The following is an 18,835-nucleotide window of genomic DNA, read 5'->3' on the forward strand; positions in this document are numbered from 1 at the left end:
CCTCTGCCGGGACTTCAGGGCTCACAGATATAAGATTATGACCCACTGATTGTCCGGTTACAGTGGGCGGGATTTTATTAGACACCAAGTGAAGCAGAAAGAATGGTCGATTCTTGATCACCTCTGGACCAGAATGTAATGACTGGACTGCTGGACCAGAGCATCTCTTCTACTGGAGCTCTGGATAAGGGTTCCCTGCCACCCAAAAAACCCGGTTCTCTAAATGGCAAACTTGGGAACCTGCTCTACATGATGTGGCTGACCGGCACGTGTGTGTGTGAGAGAGAGAGAGAGGGGTTTAGAGAGACAAAAGTTTATATGAGTTCATATTAACACTTTATACCAAAATTCATCCATGCTCTGGGATTGTCTCTGGTAGGAGGTCCGTAAAACAGCTCCATTAACTGTTAATTTATTAGAAGTTCCAAACATGCCATATTGTACAAAGTAAATTAATTAAACCATTTTATATTAGAAGCGTTTCCACATTCATTTGTAGGATAATAGAACATGAAGTGTTAGTAGTTTGTGGTGTTGAAGCTTCAAGTAAGACTTGTCCTGATGGAACATCTGGACGTTTTAGTCACGCTGATAAGACTTTGAGCGCCTGTGATTGTGTGTGTGTGTATGTTAAATATGTTAAATGTGTAATAATTTTCCCAATTTATAAAAATTGACCCCCTGTGACCTACAGGGGGCGCCTGTCTGACAGCAGGTGACTTCGCTCCTCATTGGCTGGGAAGAGTGCTGCCCTCACTCTCCCAAGATGACCTCTGACCCCTGATGGCTCTCCGGCATCCTCAACCATTGACCTCCGCACCGGACGGTAGACTTTATAACGTCTGAGAGACAGAGGGGGGGGCGGGGTCACAGGCTGGATTTGTGTGTGTTATTGCGAGCATGTACGTGTATGTCACCTGTACACCATGAAGCCGATGATGGCGAAGACAATTAACAGCACAGCGCTGGACGTCAGGACGACCTCCGCAGCCTGAGGTCTGAGCTCTGGGGACAGAGACAGGCGCTTATTACATCGCTTCATCCCAGTAAAATGACTGTTGCCTAGGTAACAGTGTTCGGCCACACGTACCCGTGCGCTCGGCGCTGCTGATGGTGACGGTGGTGGTGGCGAGGGACATGCTCCTGGAGTCCTCCAGCGTGATGTTGACGCAGTACGTCCCGGCCTGACGAAACGTGCGATTCAGGCTGACCTGGCAACCAAGTGGGACCAGTGGCACGGCGTCACACACGATGCTCTTCACCTGGCGACAGGTGCCGTCCGAAACGATGGTGCAGGCAGAGGTTGGAACGCTGCAGAGCAGACAGACGGGTGTGTGTGTGTGTGTGTGTATATGGGGGGAGGTTGGTGTGTGTCACTAACTCACCTGCCAAGGTACGTCACCAGGAAGTTGACAGTTGTGTTTGTCACTCTGGTTGCCGTGATCTCCACTATCCTGCTGGGAGGCTCTAAACGTATATTGGGCATCGGCTCTACACACACACACACACACACACACACACACACACACACACACACAGTGATCTAGACACACCTGTGTGTACAGGTGTGACCAGGTGAGGACCGTATGAAGCTGCTCCTCACCCACGATGCTGATCTTCCCCTCGAACGTGCCATACATGTAGCGGAAGCAATCCGTTGCGGAGAGACGCGAGTGTCGGAGCAGGGGCGGGAAAGAGGGCGGGGCGAGGGCTGCACGGTGACGTCGCTCTGAGAGGGGCTGGCCACAGGGGGCAAGGACCGTCACGTCCCCGCCGGTTGGAAGCGGGTCAGTAGCGTAGGCAGTGGTGGTCTGGACAGGGGGGCGGGGTGTGGTGACTGGGGCTGAAATTGACAGAAAATAAGTCACACACACACACACACACACACTGAAAGTCTTTTTTTCATAGTATATCGGGACATGAGCGGAAACTTTGGATTCTGGTCCCACCTATCTGTGGTGGATGAATTACGGGGACACTGGCCCTGTCCCCATAATCCCAAATGTCCCTGTAATGTTGGTGCGTATTCAGGTCAAAAGTCTTTGTAAACCACAAAAACCAATACACACACCATGCACATGCACGACGATGCACATGCACACACACCTTTGCTGGTGAGGACATGAGTACCAGGAGGGTGGGCGGGTGCAACTGTCAATCAGAGACAAGGACAGTCACGTGACCTGACGCGTGCCGTTTGCAGTGGTGGGCGTGGCCGGCAGGTGCGTGCATTACCTGTCGTCGATGGGACTCTGGGGTGCTTTGTAGTTTGGGGTGGGGGCGTGGGCGGGGGGCAGGATGTCCGAAACGCCGCCTCCACCACGAGCTTCACGGTGACGTTTCCCGTCACGCTGTACGCGTGGGTCGCCACGTTGCTATGGGTGACCAGCTGGTTGCCGTCGCGGAAATCCCAGATGAAGTCCACGGCGTCGGCTGTCTTCAGGAAGCTGCTGGGGTCGTGCAGCTGCACCACAAACACGATGTCGGCGCCGCGGATGAGACGTTCTGCTGCGAGATGTTCCCCGCGGCCTTCTGGGACATGTTCACTGCCAGCGGGATCTTATCTGCCAGAAGAAGACAGTCTCCATGGCAACAGCTTTGGAGTTGTACCTGTGTGTGTGGGGTGGGGGAAGAGTGCGCATTGCGGGACGTACCTGTGATGAAGTACACGGTCTTGTCCGCAGCAAGGGGGCTGTACTTCCTGCGTTCACGTTTCCTGTAGACCAGCACTTCCAATAAGCCCCGCCCCGAACGTCCAGCCTGTCGTGTTCAGGGTCAGGTGGGACGAGGAGCCGTCGCACGTCTCGAAATACTGACCTGGGAGGCGAGACAAGACAGACGTACTACCTCCAGGGGGACCGTCCCGTCACCCCTGGCCGCACACTCACCCATGCTGTGCCAGACGTAGACGTAGCTCCTCTGCCTCCAGTCGTTGGTCTGGGGGAAGGGCTTCCCGTCCGGAAACACGTTGCAGCTTTTCGGATCCACACACTTCCCAAATCCATAGTCCTCCATCCAGGATGTCCAGTTGGACAGCTGATCTTTGGCTGAGGAGGAACGTCACAAGCACCAATGAGGAACGTTTGACACCCACCGGTCACGTGGTCCGAGGTACCCACGCAGGTCCTTCAGAGAAGCTGCTGCACCTGACGCCTCCATCCCGTCTGCGGGGAACTCCAGCGCGGCCGTGAAGGTCAGGAGGGACCCGTTCATGGCGGGACTGTCGCTGGTTACGCGGACCTTCGGCGGGGACCCTGGTGGGCGGGGCGAGTGGAGCATTTTTTAATCATCGGACTCTTCTTACTGATCCGTTCGGGTGGGCGTGGTCACCTACCATGTCTGCGCGAGAGTCCGGCCGGTCTGAAGGGCGGGTTAGAGGGGACTCGTCCCACGGGTTGGTGTCGGGATCCCACCCGGGAATCGGGAACGGGGACGGGGAAGGTGTGTTGGTGTGGAAACATGTCCCTGTACCCTGGCGCGCGTGACACACACCACGTGGACTTTTATTATGATGTTGATGATGAAGATTATAAATAAGAAGACAGGGCAGGAACGTGGTTCCTGTGTGTAATCAGAGAGCAGCGCGGCAAAATTGAACTCACAAGACAACTCGCGCGCGCGCGGGCGCGCGCCGCCCCCGACGCTTAATTGGGTTCATGGGACCGACCGAGCGTTCCGAATAAACATCATCATCATCATCATCACCGCTCTCTGTTACATACATACACGACTTTCCCCTCTAACAAGTCACAAACATTCACACAACTAATAAGACACGAATATTAAAATAATTTCTCTTGTTCAGAAACTTGATTTTGTGAGCGAGTCCCGCAGGTCGGAAACTTACTTCTCCCGTCGGCAGAAGCGCCGGGACAAGACGCAGAGGACCAGGACAGGCAGCAGCAGCAGCAGCAGCAGCAGCGGGGACTCGACCGTCTTCATCCTCCTCTTCATCCCCATCTCCATCCTTCATCCTCAGCTCCGTCCTCTGTGCGCTCCAGCCCCGCTTGTGCGCGCGAACCAACTTTTAAACGGCGGTCCGGCGGCGCGCGAGGTGACATGTGACGCGCGCGTAACGAGACGCGTCTGATCGTTCATTACAGCTCATGTGGACCGAGAGACGCACACACACACACACACACACACACACACAGAGACACACACACATAGAGACACATCCACACACAGAGAGACACGCACACGCAGACACACAAAACACACAGACACACACCACACACACACCACACACACACACAGAAACACATACACACAGAGACACACACACATAGAGACACATCCACACACAGAGAGACACGCACACGCAGACACCACAAACACACAGACACACACACACACACACACACACACAGAAACACATACACACAGAGACACACACACACATAGAGACACATACACACACACAGAGAGACACGCACACGCAGACACACAAACACACAGACACACACACACCACACACACACAAACACACAGAGACACACACACATAGAGACACATCCACACACACAGAGAGACACGCACACACAAACACACAGACACACACACACACACACACACACAGAAACACATACACACAGAGACACACACACACACATAGAGACACATCCCACACACAGAGAGAGACACGCACACGCAGACACACCAAACACACGGCGCACACACAGACACACAAACACACAGAGGACACACACACAGAAACACACACACATACAGAAACACACACACACAGACACACATAAACACCCACACCCACACACAGACACACACACAGACACAGACAGACAGACACACACACAGAGAGACACACACACACAAACACAGAGACACACACCCAGGCTGTCTATAGGAAAGTTTCGTTTTTAAACGCAGCCAAATTCTAATGAAACATCCTTTATTTACATTTTTATTTACAGCCCATTTTAAGGTCAATAACAGCAATCAAATATGAACACTATTCCATTTAATAAGTGTTTCTGCTGCGTGTCCGCGCTGTTTGCTGAAGTAATACACGATGCTCGTGTGTCACGTTGCTCCCCGTTTCCGCGACGCTTTCCCCCAGAATAAAAGCGGAAGACGCACCTGTCATGCGGCCGGTCCTCGCGGCGCGCCGCGGCCGTCCGGTCATGCGGCTGGCGGGTAGGGTATAAAGTACGTAGAATACCAATACACACGCACTTCATATGCGTGTGTGAAGCGAGAGACGTGGCCATACAGACTTGGGGTCAGTGGTGGCCCAGCGGTTAAGGAAGCGGCCCCGTAATCAGAAGGTTGCCAGTTCAAATCCTGATCCGCCGAGGGGCCACTAAGCAAAGCACCGTCCCCACACACTGCTCACAGAGACACGAAGGTCCCAACACACTGCTCCCCGGGCCCCTGTCATGGTGCCCACTGCTCACTATGGGTGATGGTTAAATGCAAAGGACACATTTCACCGTGTGCTGTGTTAGTAGGGCTGTAGTAGCCTTTCAACCATTGTGTCCCTGAGCAAGACACTTAACCCTGAGTGTCTCCAGGAGGGGACTGTCCCTGTAACTACTGATTGTAAGTCGCTCTTTTTCTTAATTGCGCTACTTTGTCCTCTGTCCCCTGGTGTATGTAAACCTGTTATTATGTACAAAACGGACCTGTATGAAAGTGTATGACGATGTATGATGTGTGTTTCGCTCAGCAGCATGTAATTCGCGATGCTGCCGGCGCCAGATAGGGGGCGCTGACGCGTTCTAGGCGCCTCGCTTCGCGCCGTCCGGGCAAGGCGAGAAGCAGTAGTTCAACTTCCGGTGGTGAAAGGTGGCAGGCTGCTTTCACGTGAGAGAGAAGGTGCCAGAAGGACGCCGGTGTATGTCTGGTGTGTGTCCCGTGTTGTGTGGTGATTTGGTTTTGGTTGATTATGCGCTGTGTTTGTTTGTTTGAGACTGAAAGACTCGCTCATCAGCAGCAGCAGGGTCAGAGTTCAGAGTTCAGGGACGCGGTGGTCAAACTGATGAGTCGGTTTCTGTAACTTGACCCGATAAACCATAATTTCACCCCTCTGTAAAATACACGCTGGTTGTAGATGGAGTAGGTGGTGTAGATTGTATGGTGCTGGTGGTTTTGTTTATTTGATGTATGATGTTGTGTGGTTGTTTGTGATGATTGGTGTGTGTATTTTGTGCCTGATGTTGTGGTGGTTGTTGTGTATATTTGATGTATGTTGTGTGTATTTTGATGTTCAGGATCTTAACACCACCGGACCTCCTGCGCTGCTACCAGATGGGCGTCACCAGTTTTCTGAATGCAGCCATCAGGAGTTTCTGTGGGTTCCAGGGCGACGGTTTTGTTGTTTCTGCGACCGTCCCCTGTTTCAGCTCCGTACCCAGGTCAGGGTCTTGGTGACTCTCATGACTTCAGGACCGGGGGTCTTCAGAGTCTTAGTGTCTTCTGTTTTTCAGGAAAATGATTGTCAGCAGGGAAGATGGATCATCTGCAGAAAACAGGCAGAAACTTACAGACAGATGGTGGGTACAGATAGCAAATATGGATATTTATATATCACACACACACACACAGTACCAGTCAAAGTCTGGATGCCCCTACTCTGTGTGGGTTATGGAGACTAAGATGGAGGCCATTCTGAAGAATCCAATACAAGAAACATATTTAGTATTGTTGTATCAGGGAAAAAGGAAGTATGTTTGAGCATCCAGTTTTTTTTTTAATGAGATGCTCATTAACATGAGCGAATGATCAGAAAGTGTTTCAGCATTCAGGAGTGATTGAAATCGCCCCCGTCGTCCAACTTAAGATGGCGGAGAGAAGACGTGTGAGATGCTGCCATCACAGTAAAAGCTCCCTGATTGTAGAGACTGAAATCTTCAACTTTTTCTATGTTATGTGAAAGTGAAGTGATTGTCATTGTGAGACAGCAACACGGTGACACAACGAAATGTGTCCCTCTGCTTTTAACCATCACCCTTGGTGAGCAGTGGGCAGCCATGACAGGCGCCCGGGAGCAGCGTGTGGGGTCGGTGGCACCTCAGTGGCACAATTCGAACCAGCAACCATCCGATTATGGATCCGCTTCCTTAACCACTAGGCCCCCACTGTAACGTACATAACACCATGTTCAATAATGTAAAAAAATGCAAGCCCCATAACTGAGTAGGGGCGTCCAAACTTTTTACTGGTTGTGTACATAAACAATATTTTAGTTGAAATGTTACTCGGTCGTGTGAGGTGTTGCTGGGAAAATATCACAATCAATTATTTACGTGGTCAGTAGGTTAAGAGTGAAAGGTCACCGTCTCATGGTGATGTCGTCGCTGTGCCGTCAGGCTCTGTTCCCGGCGCGGGTCACTGGCATCGGCGCCGAGTCCCAGACGGTGCGGCGGCTGCGCCTAGAAGTGACCGACCCGGACTTCAGCTTTCGAGCTGGGCAGTGGTTGAGTCCACACACACACTTCTATGGTTGGTTTGTAACAGTAGAGTGTGTTGTGTGATCTGTGTGTGGGTTGTCACGTTCCCCAGTCTAGGGGTTTTAAAAGGTCCCATGACATGGAAATTATCACTTTGTGTGATTATTTAACATTAATACAAGTTTAAAGATCTTGTTCAGCAAGGCAGCTGAAGCACTACATTATGGGATCTGTGGTTTTTGTGTCGTTGGCTCTTCGTGACGCCGGCCATAGTCGTGGATCTGTATGTGGGGACCTCGTGGGATGTTCACTGCGGGCCATGAGCCCTGTATATAGGTCTGCGGTGGTTAGAAATTATGGTAGATGTCCCTCTTATGACTGCCTCTCTCATCCTAAAAATAAAAATACATTTTAAATAAAAGTAAAATCTACAGCCACCACAATGGCGTGCCCTGGAAAAATCTGGATACATTTGGAAAGAGACTTCGGATACAGTATTAGGGGACCAACAAGACAGATATAAAAGCAAAAAAAAAAAAAAAAAAGTCATGTCATGTCAGGGGACCTTTCAGAAACGCAACATGGGTGTGGAGAGCAGACAGCCAAACAAAACGAACAAACTGTGTGTGTGTGTATGTATGTATACACTCATACAAACAATACCAAGCAGCATCAGCACAGCTGACCGACATCAGAAGAGCCTGAAGTGGTGGTACGGAGAACATAACTCTGTAAGCATGTAGGGAACACAAACAAAAGTGAACAAAGGAGCACAGATACACACAGAAGCTGACACAAGTGTCACGGGTTACACCGGAGAGCAGTAAATTCAGCACCAATAAAGTATACGCAGACATCTCTGTGGACCCTGGGGACACCCTGAACGAGTAAGGGCCCAACAGACCCTGGGGACCTGCCAACAACACTCTCTTTAAGTCCCCTGATGTAGGTTGTGGTGGCCAATCATCAGATGGTAGGTGGAGCTAGTAGTAGATTTAAACTCCTCCCACAAAGTGAACATAAAAGAAAAAGGGACACAACACGCAGCCAGACACACAGAAGATGTGGGACCATACGTCTAGGACATGGAGACATAACAGTGTGTTGCTGATACTGTGTTAATCTGTGGCAGGGTGGACCTATTCATCCCCGGTGTGGAGAAAGTGGGCGGGTTTTCCATATGCTCCGCCCCTGGGCTGCTGCAGAGGGAGGGTGTGCTGGAGCTTGCCGTCAAATACGCACAACACCCACCTGCACACTGGGTACACACACAGGTGAGTGTGAGGAAAGATCTACATTTCTTACAGCCTTTTCCTGGGTGGTGGTGGCCTGGTGTGTAACCCACTCACCTAGTAACCAGGTGACCACAAAGTCCCAGGTTCAAACCCCACTTACTACCATTGTGTCCCTGAGCAAGACACTTAACTTTGAGTGTCTCCAGGGGGGGACTGATTGTAAGGTGTTCTGGATGAGGCCGTCTGATAAATGCTCCCAAATTTCCCATACCACCCCTCTGCTACGTTCCCTTCACTGGCTCCCAGTAGCTGCACGCATCAGGTTCAAAATACTGATGCTGGCCTACAAAGCCAAACATGGAGCAGCACCATCCTACCTCACAGCCCTCATTACACCTCGCACTGCACCTCGTCTACTCCGAGCCTCCAGTACTGCTCGCCTGGTCCCTCCATCTCTGAAGGTAAAAGGAAAACATTCATCCAGACTCTTCTCCGTCTTGGCCCCTCGGTGGTGGAATGAACTTCCCCTCGAGGTCAGAACAGCTCAGTCACTGAGCACCTTCAAACGGCAGCTCAAGACCTTCCTCTTTAAAGAATATTTAGATTAAATTGTAATTTTCTTGTCAAACTTTGTGTACAGAATCTACAACAGAGTGAATTAAATAGATGTATTCATAGTTGGGGTCCTAGTGAACTGGAATTGATCTCTTCATCGATGGTAACTTGAAAGCACGTTGTAAGTCGCTCTGGATAAGGGCGTCTGCCAAATGCCGTAAATGTAAATGTAAATGTAAATGCTGTAAATACGTGTGTCCCTTTTTTCTTTCTTAGTGTGCTCTGGATTCTCGTGTAGTGGTCAGAGTGGGTGGAGATTTCTTTTTTGACCCCGCCCCTGGTGATTCCCTGTTGACCTTCTCCTAGTTGCCGGGGGCGTTGGCATCAACCCCCTCAACTCCATCCTCCAGCACAACATCGACCTTCTGCGACACTCACACACTCACACACACAGCCAGGTGTACATTCCTGGGCACACACCTCTGCTACAGCGCCAAGAACACAGAGGAGCTGCTCTTTAAGGTGTGTGTGTGTGTGTGTGTGTGTAGAACATAATTTTCAGCATCAACATTGTGATGTTTACCACAATGTGTGTGTGTGTGTGTGTGTGTGTGTGTGTGGTGGTGTGTGTGTGTGTGTGTGTGTGTGCATTTCAGAGCTCCATTGTTGAGGTTTGTGAGGAATTCCCAGATTATTTCTCTTGTCAACTACATGTCACACAGCAGAGGGGGGAGATTGACCACAAGCTTCAGCCATACACCATATGTGAGTACACACACACACACACACACACGTATAACCACAATATAAAGAGTATGTCGTATGCTCATGTTTATTTTGTGCCTGTGTGTGTGTGTGTATGCGGGGTGACAGCTGAGAGGATATCAGAAGCGGAGCTGGCTGAGTGTGTGAACAATAGAACAGTGTGTGTTTCCTGTGCGGGCCGCCACCCATGATAGAGAGCGTCTCCACCCAACTACGCGCCTCGGCCTATCAGAGGACAGGATCCGCTATGAAAAATGGTGGTAAACTGTGGTCAACACACAGTTCTCTCCTGACTTGAACACACAAGCTAATGATGCACTTGACTCTCTGGACCACACCATTACGTGCGCACGCATAAACGGACAAACAGATGGGGGCGCTGCTGGTTCTGGGTTTTTGGCTTGAAGTGTGCAGCTGGTGATAGAGATTTTTTATTTTGATTTATTTATTTGCATTGATTTTAACAAACTCCTTCTGGTGGGCACAATAGAGGCAGATCTGTGGTACCTGCTATGGACACGCCCCCCCTGTACCTCCCGCCAGAAGAACTTTACTCAAACTGTTGAAGTGATTTATTATCTGTGCCAATAAACATGTACAGTGACTCACGTTGACTTTGTATTCCTACTGTATATTAATCATGATTCCCTTGAGGCATTATAATAGGGCTACAACTAACGATTATTTTAATAATCGATTAATCTGTCGATTATTTTTTTTGATTAATCGTAGAATCTGATTTAAAAAAAAAAAAAAACAAGAAAAGCATTCATTTCCAACCCTTTATTCAAAAACAGAACCAAAATCTTTAGAAAGTGCACAAACATGTTGCTCCTTGAGCTGTTATAATAATAATAAAATAAAAATTGACTAACACAAAAAACATACACATGTATGCTTTACATCTGCCAAATATAGACTTTTTTTTTTTTATAAAGTGCCATCTGAGCTGCCAGAACGATAAATCATTTATAAAAAAAAACAAAGAACAATACAAATCAGAAAATTTAACAGGATTTGTTTGAATGTCAGAACTTGTTCTCTACACTACACTGCAGATGCACACACTCGCAGACGCACACACTCACAAACTCACACTGACACACACACACACACACTGCAAAAAAATGCTTTTCTAACTTAGTAGTTTTGTCCTGATTTCAGTCCAAATCTCTAAAAAATCTTAAATCAAGATACATTTACTAGACACATGAAATAGCATAAGAAATGATGTCTTGTTTTCTGATAAAACATCTCAAAATTAAGTGATTGTTTAAAACAAGCAAAATTATCTGCCAACGGGGTAAGAAAACTAATCTTAATGAGATATAATCTCAAACAGAAGCATTTTAAGCATCACTTAATTTTCTCATGCCATTTTTCTTGTCTAGTAATCTTGATTTAAGATTTTTTAGTTTAAACACCAGCACCAGGGACATTACGTTCCTCACTTCAAAACGGAACAAAAGTAGGATTCTGTAGCGACTTCCCCTGCTGCTGAACTCCCTTCTTCCCTCAAACACTCCACATGTTTGCGTTTCAGGTGCAGGATCATTGCCGTGGTGTGCTCCCGTGCCGTGCCATGTCGCTTTTGCATATTTTCGCGCAGATTTCTCTGCCTCCGCCGTGTATCTGTCCTCTACCTCCGCTCGTTTTTTTTTTGTGCTCCGCGCTGACTATGAGGCGCCAAACTCTGCTAGCATCTGTGCGCGAGAGAGACCGAGTGTGTTAACTCCGCTCCGCGCTCAAATAGTTTTCTTTTAATAATCAAACGTTTCCTAATCGATAACGAATCGATTAGGAAATTCGTTGCCAACTCTTTTAGTAATCGATTTTTATCGATTCAATCGATTCGTTGTTGCAGCCCTACATTATATAATAATAATGTGAACTGCTAAACAAGGACATACCATGAAACAAACCAGAGGGTCACCACAGCCACCACCACCGTTACAACTACAGCTTCAGGGATCTTCAAATGGACCAGTAACATCATTGTGGACACGAATCTAGACCATGACACTGACTACATCCTGGACTTCTCCAACCCTACAACTGTAGGACTTATTATTATCATATCCAAACCCTGCACTGACACCATTGCAGGCTCACTCTACCCTGGAAGGGGGTCCCCCTCTGTATCACTCCTTCCCACGTTTCTTCCTTCTTTTTTTTCCTTGTGTGCAGAAGGATCAAGTGTGGGGTGTCAACTGTAGGGCCTGTCAAAGCCCATTGAGACATACTGTGTGTGATTTTGGTCCCAGGGGCGGGGTCAAAAAAGAAAATCTCCCCCCTCTGACCGCTACGCGAGAATCCAGAACACACTAAGAAAGAAAAAAGGGACACACAGTATTTACAGCATTTATCAGACGGCCTCATCCAGAACACATTACAATCAGTCCCCCCCTGGAGACACTCAGGGTTAAGTGGTTTTGCTCAGTAATGGTGTGGGCCGGCATTTCTTTGGGGCACACAGCCCTCCATGTGCTCGCCAGCGGTAGTCTGGCTGCCATTAGGTACCGAGATAAGATCCTCAGACCCCTTGTGAGACCACATGCTGGAGGACTCCAAATTCAGACCTCCATGGCTTGATAAACTTGGTTTACATCTACAATTTTTGTGTTTTTTTTGGGTTTTTTTTTTGTCAGCACATTCAACAAATTATTTAATAATAATTTAATTCACTCAGATCTAGGATGAGCCGTATATGAAATAAAATAATACAACGTGAATGTGCCTCGCTGGTGAAGTCAGCGGTCACCACAATTACAAAAAAAAAGAAGAAAAAAAAAACCGAGTGGAGATGCCGGGGATTGAACCCGGGACCTCATACATGCGAAGCATGCGCTCTACCACTAAGCTACATCCCCTCGACGGAACGCGGAAGCCGGATCCGCCGAGGCTCCTGCCGGAGAGCCGTGCGAAGGGTCCACACGCGGCGGACGGACGCCAGAAAAGCTCGAAATCGATTACGATGCGTAAAAATGCGGGGAGATATTTATTACAGCCAGTGTTGGGGATAGTTACTCAAAAAAAGTAATGTATTACATATTACTCTCAAAAATAGTAATGCCTTACTTTACTTTATTACTCCCTGGAGAAAGTAACTAGTTATATTACTAGTTACTTTTTTTTTCTTAATAATGGCCTGAGATGCATCAGATGGAGGGAGCACATACAAAGGAGGAGTGTTCTTTAGGGTCTTTATTACACCAACAACAGACTGGCACTGTCTAGCACAAATAACTACAAACAACTGTACTTGTGCAATCAAGTACAAAAAGTATTAACTTCCTCAATGTTTAACAAACAATCAATCAAACTTCTTCTGGGCTGCTCGTTCATGTCACTCTGTCGCTTCGCAACGAGCCTGATGTGTCCGTGCTGTCGCTGCAGGTGCTTCTTCAAGTTGGAGGCAGAGTTACAAGCGGTGGAGAGCAGCTTTCTCCCCGGGCAGAGTGTTCACTTCACCGTCAAGTTATTTTCCTTCCGTTCAACATATTCAAAATAATGCCTGAATCTCGACCCGTCGAAACTAGCTTTCTGTTGCTGGGAACCTTCCTCTGAAAAAAGAGCTTGCCGTTGTTGACGCGTCCATTTTTTTCCCCATCTGTCTTTGCGGGTGCCGCTCTGCTGCCGGGTGTCGACCAATCGGTGATGGTAAATGATCCCTCGTGACAAACCCAGGCCAATCACTGTTCCGTTCACGCCCCCGCCCCGCCCCTTCTGTTCTCTGTGTCGTGTGCCTTGTGTGTGATGAAGGTGAAACTGGCAAATGTAACGCAAGTAACAGGCGAGTAATGCCTTACACTACTAGTTACTGAACAAAGTAATATTGTTACAGTAACGCGTTACACCCAACACTGATTACAGCACGTTATAATAAAAACGGACGCCTGAAAGACCGTAGGACCGTCGGAAAGCCGTAAAAGATGGCCGCCACAGCGCACAGTCCCTGGTGGTCTAGTGGTTAGGATCGGCGCTCTCACCGCCGCGGCCCGGGTTCGATTCCCGGTCAGGGAAGGTTGCTTTTACTCGTCATTTATGGAAGAAATTCAACTCGATTAACGTAATATGAGCTTAGCAAAAAAGAAAAAGGTATTATGAACGTTTTTTTATTATTTAAAATTTCAGCGTCTTAAGAATTTATATACTTTTTTTTTTTTTTTTTTTAACAACTGAGCACCATGCAGAACACTACACCACCACTTGCTTAATTTTTAATCTCTCAATTCACCACCAGGACAAGGCAAAAGGAGTCATCATTTTACTCTATATTCTGCCCGCGAGTCAGATTACGCGGTGTGAGAACAATCATCTCCGTTAGGAGAGTTTCAGCAAAAGAAAGAAACTATCATCAAAAATGAATTCAACTGGTTTAATGTCCACCAAAAGAAGGAAACCTTTACAAGCAACTAGTGTACAGTGAAGTGAAGAGGGGCGCGGTGGCCCAACACTCAACAGGCGGAACCTACAAATCCCACAATGTCTCAGGACACCGGTACGGTCACCGCTGCAGCAAACGAGAACAAAAAGTGCACAAACCATGCAGAAAACTAAGAACGTGAACGCTGAACACGCGAGAACGCGGTGAGGAACACACAAGGCGGCGGAGAAGCGGCGCTGGAGAAACCATTTGATGTGGTCCTACGTTCGAGTTGATTCAGATGGAAGTTGATTCCAGACCAGGAGGATCTGCGGGACGCTGGCGGGGCAACAACTGAAATGTTCCAACCACGTGACAAAACTGGGAGCACGAACGTGAAAAACCCAAAAGAAATGGAAATAAAAAAAGGTGAACGGGTGAGAAATGTTAAGCTCCTGGGATCAAGTCTGGAACACACACACACTCGACAAAGGGTTAACATAAAAATAAATATCCAAAAGTGGTTTTAAAAGTCTTAATTATTAATTTTTTTTTTTGTTCCCTGCTTCTACATCACGCTGAAGCACTAAACCCCCCCCCCACCCAACCACCCTCCGAGCACATGTCGGGTTCCCTGTTCCAACAGAGAAAAGCTTTAAGATCGGGGTTCTGCGCGCCTCCTCCTGCCAAGGGAAGAACACACACACACACACGACGTGAGCAGCGGGCCGGGCCGGCGACCGCGGTCAAGGCAGCGGCGCTCGTACGGACCTGCCCGCGGCGAACACGCTACAGTAACGTCAACAGCGTCTGTACCCCGCAGTCCACGTAGTTCTGAAACACACACACACACACACACACACACACACTTTACATCCAGCTCGGATCAGAGGGGCGTGACCACTACAGAAACGAAGGCTCACCTGGTTTATGAGTCGCGTTCTCTGTTCTCCAGACCAGTGTGGCGTAGCGTACTGAAACGCAACATCACCACGTCTAGTAGATGTCGCTGGATAAGGCTGTGAGTGAGTGTGTGTGTGTGTGTGTGTGTGTGTACCTGGTATGAGTAGGCTGTTTGGGCATAGCTCATGGGCAGAGGAGCGATCACTGGGGACTGGATACTGGAGTAGGGGAAGGGCTACACACACACACACACACCACACACACACACACACACACACACACCAGGTGGGAGAACCGTTTGAAGAGAAAAATTAGGAATTCCATTTACGGACCGGTCTTCACACACACCTGCATGTACGGCCCTGCCGTATTCAGCACCGGCGAGTTGGGTTGGACGCCGACGCCGGAACAGGACAGCACGCAGTAGATTGATTGGGAGGGGCTTATCCACGGAGACATGGGCATCAGGTGAGACTGCAACGTGCCTGAAAGTGAAGTGATGGTCATTGTGATACACGGCAGCACAGCACACGGTGCAGACAGTGAAATTTGTCCTCTGCATTTAACCCATCACCCTTGGTGAGCAGTGGGCGGGGACGGTGCTTTGCTCAGTGGCACCTCGGCGGATCGGGATTCGAACCGGCAACCTTCTGATTACGGGGCCACTTCCTTAACCGCCAGGCCACCACTGCCCCATTAGCACTGATACACACACACACACACAACCTTAGGAGGCAGCCGGAGGGACGAGACATACGTGAGGTGCGTTCCTTCATAATGGCCGGTCCCAGCTTGAGTTTCCTCCCCTTAAAACTGATCGGCTGCTGTAGACAAACACAACGAAAACACAACGCAAACACAACGAAATACGGAAGACCGTCAGGCAAGAATTCAGCAGCACGTGCGCACACACACACACACACACACACACGCACGGAGAGCTCTTACTTCGACGATAGTCTGAATGTCCACATCTTCGCTGAAATAGATGAAGCCGTACCTTGAGGACAGGAAGTGAAGATCGGTGAGCCTCATCCACTTCACACGTGGTCCTCACTAGAGCTGTAATTCTTGGGCCCCTTGTAAGGCCGCCCAATTAATCGAATTTTAACCACGATTTGGCTGCCACAATTACATCAAGATGATCGCCAGCGATGTTTAAATAGCCAACCACAAGGGGGCAAAAGAAAGCATAGACAGAGCTGCAACCTCATATTGTGATTAGAGTTAGACAAAAAAAAAAAAAAAAATGATCTGTTGTGATGTATCATTGTGATGCTCTGCAGCACAGCACGGTGACACGGTGAAATGTGTCCTCTGCATTTAACCATCACACTTGGTGAGCAGTGGGCAGCCATGACAGGCTTTCATATTAAGTATTCACATAGTGACCTGCCTTCGGTCATCTCTTAAGCCAGAAATTGTTGACAGGCTGTTTGTTATCAGAAAAAATATCTGGCAAAGATGTCTTGCCTAAAACAAATAATCGTGATTAATGATCAATATTGCAATGCAATATTGATATAAAAAAAAAACTAAAAAAAAACAACAATCATTTTGCCCACCATCGTGCAGCCTTGCGTTAGATTTTTTTTTATTATTTACTCAGGCACAGGTTGAATTGTGCGTCGGACAGTCTTCGATTCGCCGCGCCCTGTTTGAAATTTGTCGACCGCTGTGAGGTCTTGTCCTCGCCGCGCACGTGCAAACGCAAGAAGTTTGTACCGCGGTCTCGCCTGCTCATCACGGCCAGAGCCACAGGGGGGGAAAGTTATTTATATACAGTACCGGCTTCTTTAGGCTCGATTACGGCTCTAGTCCTCAGCGCGGTCCACTGGTGGAGAGAAGTAGCACATCTTTCGTCCAGAACCTACTCACCCTTTGCAAATGCCCCTCGGTACGTGATGATCTTCACCTCTTTCACCCCCAATATTTGGCAAAAAACTCTTTGATTTCGTTTTCGTCGACCTGGGTATGAAACGGGCCAGATAAGGAAGGGGAGAGAAAGGAGAAGAGCGGGGCCCACCTGGCGTCAGAAACCCACCTTCATGTCAATCCCACCCACGAACAGGGTGTTGGGGGTCATTTTACCCTCCGGCAAGATGTAGCCGTTGGACAGCTTCAGAGCTGGGCCCATCTGTAAAAAAAAGAAACCGGAGACGGTCGGTTCACATTTTTTACTTCATCTCGTCGCGGTATTTTTTAGTTAATCATTAACCAGTGAATTAGCACGTTCGGGAGATATCGTATTTCCCCCCTTAATTCGGGAGAAGTTATTCGGTCGCTTCTGAACGTGTTGAAGTTGGACCCTCACGACGCAAAACGCAGCGAACCATCTCGAGGCCAAACCGACACACGTTTACTCCTTTGGTTTTATTAACCAAACACTTATTTACAGTAAAGCCCCCTTGAGCGGACGGCAGAATAATGTAAACCGAACTCGACTGCTGCAGTTAAAAGCTTTTAGCTGAAATCCGCCATCAGGCCCAACCGCCGCGGCCACGAGGCGGAACTTCGAGGCCGGCGGGGGCGGAGACGGAGCAGGCCGGACCGCCGGGGAGCGGCGGGGGCCGCGGCAGTTCGTGGGCTGAGGCGGATTCTCACCGTTTAAAAGCTTTAAAAGAACAAAATCGATGATGAATTGCCGCGTCACTCCCGGCGTCTTGCGACTTTTCTCTACGAGCGACCGGGAGTCGGCAGGGGCGCGCACAGGTCACTAATGAGGCCCCGCCCATCACGTCGGCGCAGACAGGTCACTAAATATGCCCCGCCCATCACGTAGGCGCGTACAGGTCACTATCGAGGCCCCGCCCATCCCGTCGGCGCGCACAGGTCACTAATGAGGGCCCGCCCATCACGTCCGAAAGCACAGGGCACTAACGATACTCCGCCCATCACGTCGCACGTACAGGTCACAATTCAAGGCTCCGCCCATTACGCAGCCCGCGCAGTTAATTGGACTTGGGGAGCGGTGTTGCCAGATTGGGCGTTTTACATCTTCCTGGTTGTAACTAAATATAAATTGTGTACTGTACCTTGTCGATATGTTTAATAATAGTGCTGTAGTGGAAATCAGCCAATCAGCACTCTGTGCCTACAAATATCCCTGAGAAGCGCACGTTGTTAGTCTCATATGAGGAGTCGCTGGATGAAACCTGTCTGTTCGGATGTTGGAGGTGGATTGTCCGCCAAAACCCAAGGGTGTAACTTTGGGTCTAACACTGGGATGGAGTGTTGTTAAAAAGCTCTGAACAGTGGTGTATAATACGACTGTAAATGCCAGAACACCTTTTTTTTGTGTAGTAGCCTAGTGGGTAACATGAACCAGAAGACCCAGGTTCAAATCCCACTTACTACCATTGTGTCCCTGAGCAAGACACTTAACCCTAAGTTGCTCCAGGGAGACTGTCCCTGTAACTACTGATTGTAAGTCGCTCTGGATTCGAACCCGGGTCTTCTGGTTCATAGGCGAGTGTGTTACCCACTAGGCTACTACCACCCAATCACCGAGGGGCCAAGATGGAGAAGAGTCTAGATGAGCGTCTTCCTTTTACCTTCAGAGATGGAGGGACCAGGCGAGCAGTACTGGAGGCTCGAGTATA

The 18,835-nt window shown here is 48.9% G+C and overlaps 2 non-coding genes and 3 pseudogenes across 2 annotated transcripts; 2 read left to right on the top strand and 3 right to left on the bottom strand.

The window, feature by feature from the left end:
• Nucleotides 1–297: 297 nt before the first annotated feature.
• LOC114796790 (protein QNR-71-like) lies at nt 298–3,966 on the bottom strand (annotated as a pseudogene).
• A 2,503-nt stretch (nt 3,967–6,469) lies between these two features.
• Nucleotides 6,470–10,336, top strand: LOC114796791 (oxidoreductase NAD-binding domain-containing protein 1-like; annotated as a pseudogene).
• Nucleotides 10,337–12,762: 2,426 nt separating this feature from the next.
• Nucleotides 12,763–12,834, bottom strand: trnaa-cgc (transfer RNA alanine (anticodon CGC)). Its single transcript has one exon. It is a non-coding gene; the product is annotated as a tRNA-Ala (tRNA).
• A 1,082-nt stretch (nt 12,835–13,916) lies between these two features.
• Nucleotides 13,917–13,987, top strand: trnae-cuc (transfer RNA glutamic acid (anticodon CUC)). Its single transcript has one exon. It is a non-coding gene; the product is annotated as a tRNA-Glu (tRNA).
• Nucleotides 13,988–15,119: 1,132 nt separating this feature from the next.
• On the bottom strand, nt 15,120–17,370 carry LOC114796792 (deleted in azoospermia-like; annotated as a pseudogene).
• Between the last annotated feature and the right edge of the window lie 1,465 nt (nt 17,371–18,835).

The sequence above is a fragment of the Denticeps clupeoides genome, chromosome 9, assembly GCF_900700375.1.
Source record: "Denticeps clupeoides chromosome 9, fDenClu1.1, whole genome shotgun sequence".
In the NCBI taxonomy this organism is placed as follows: domain Eukaryota; kingdom Metazoa; phylum Chordata; class Actinopteri; order Clupeiformes; family Denticipitidae; genus Denticeps; species Denticeps clupeoides.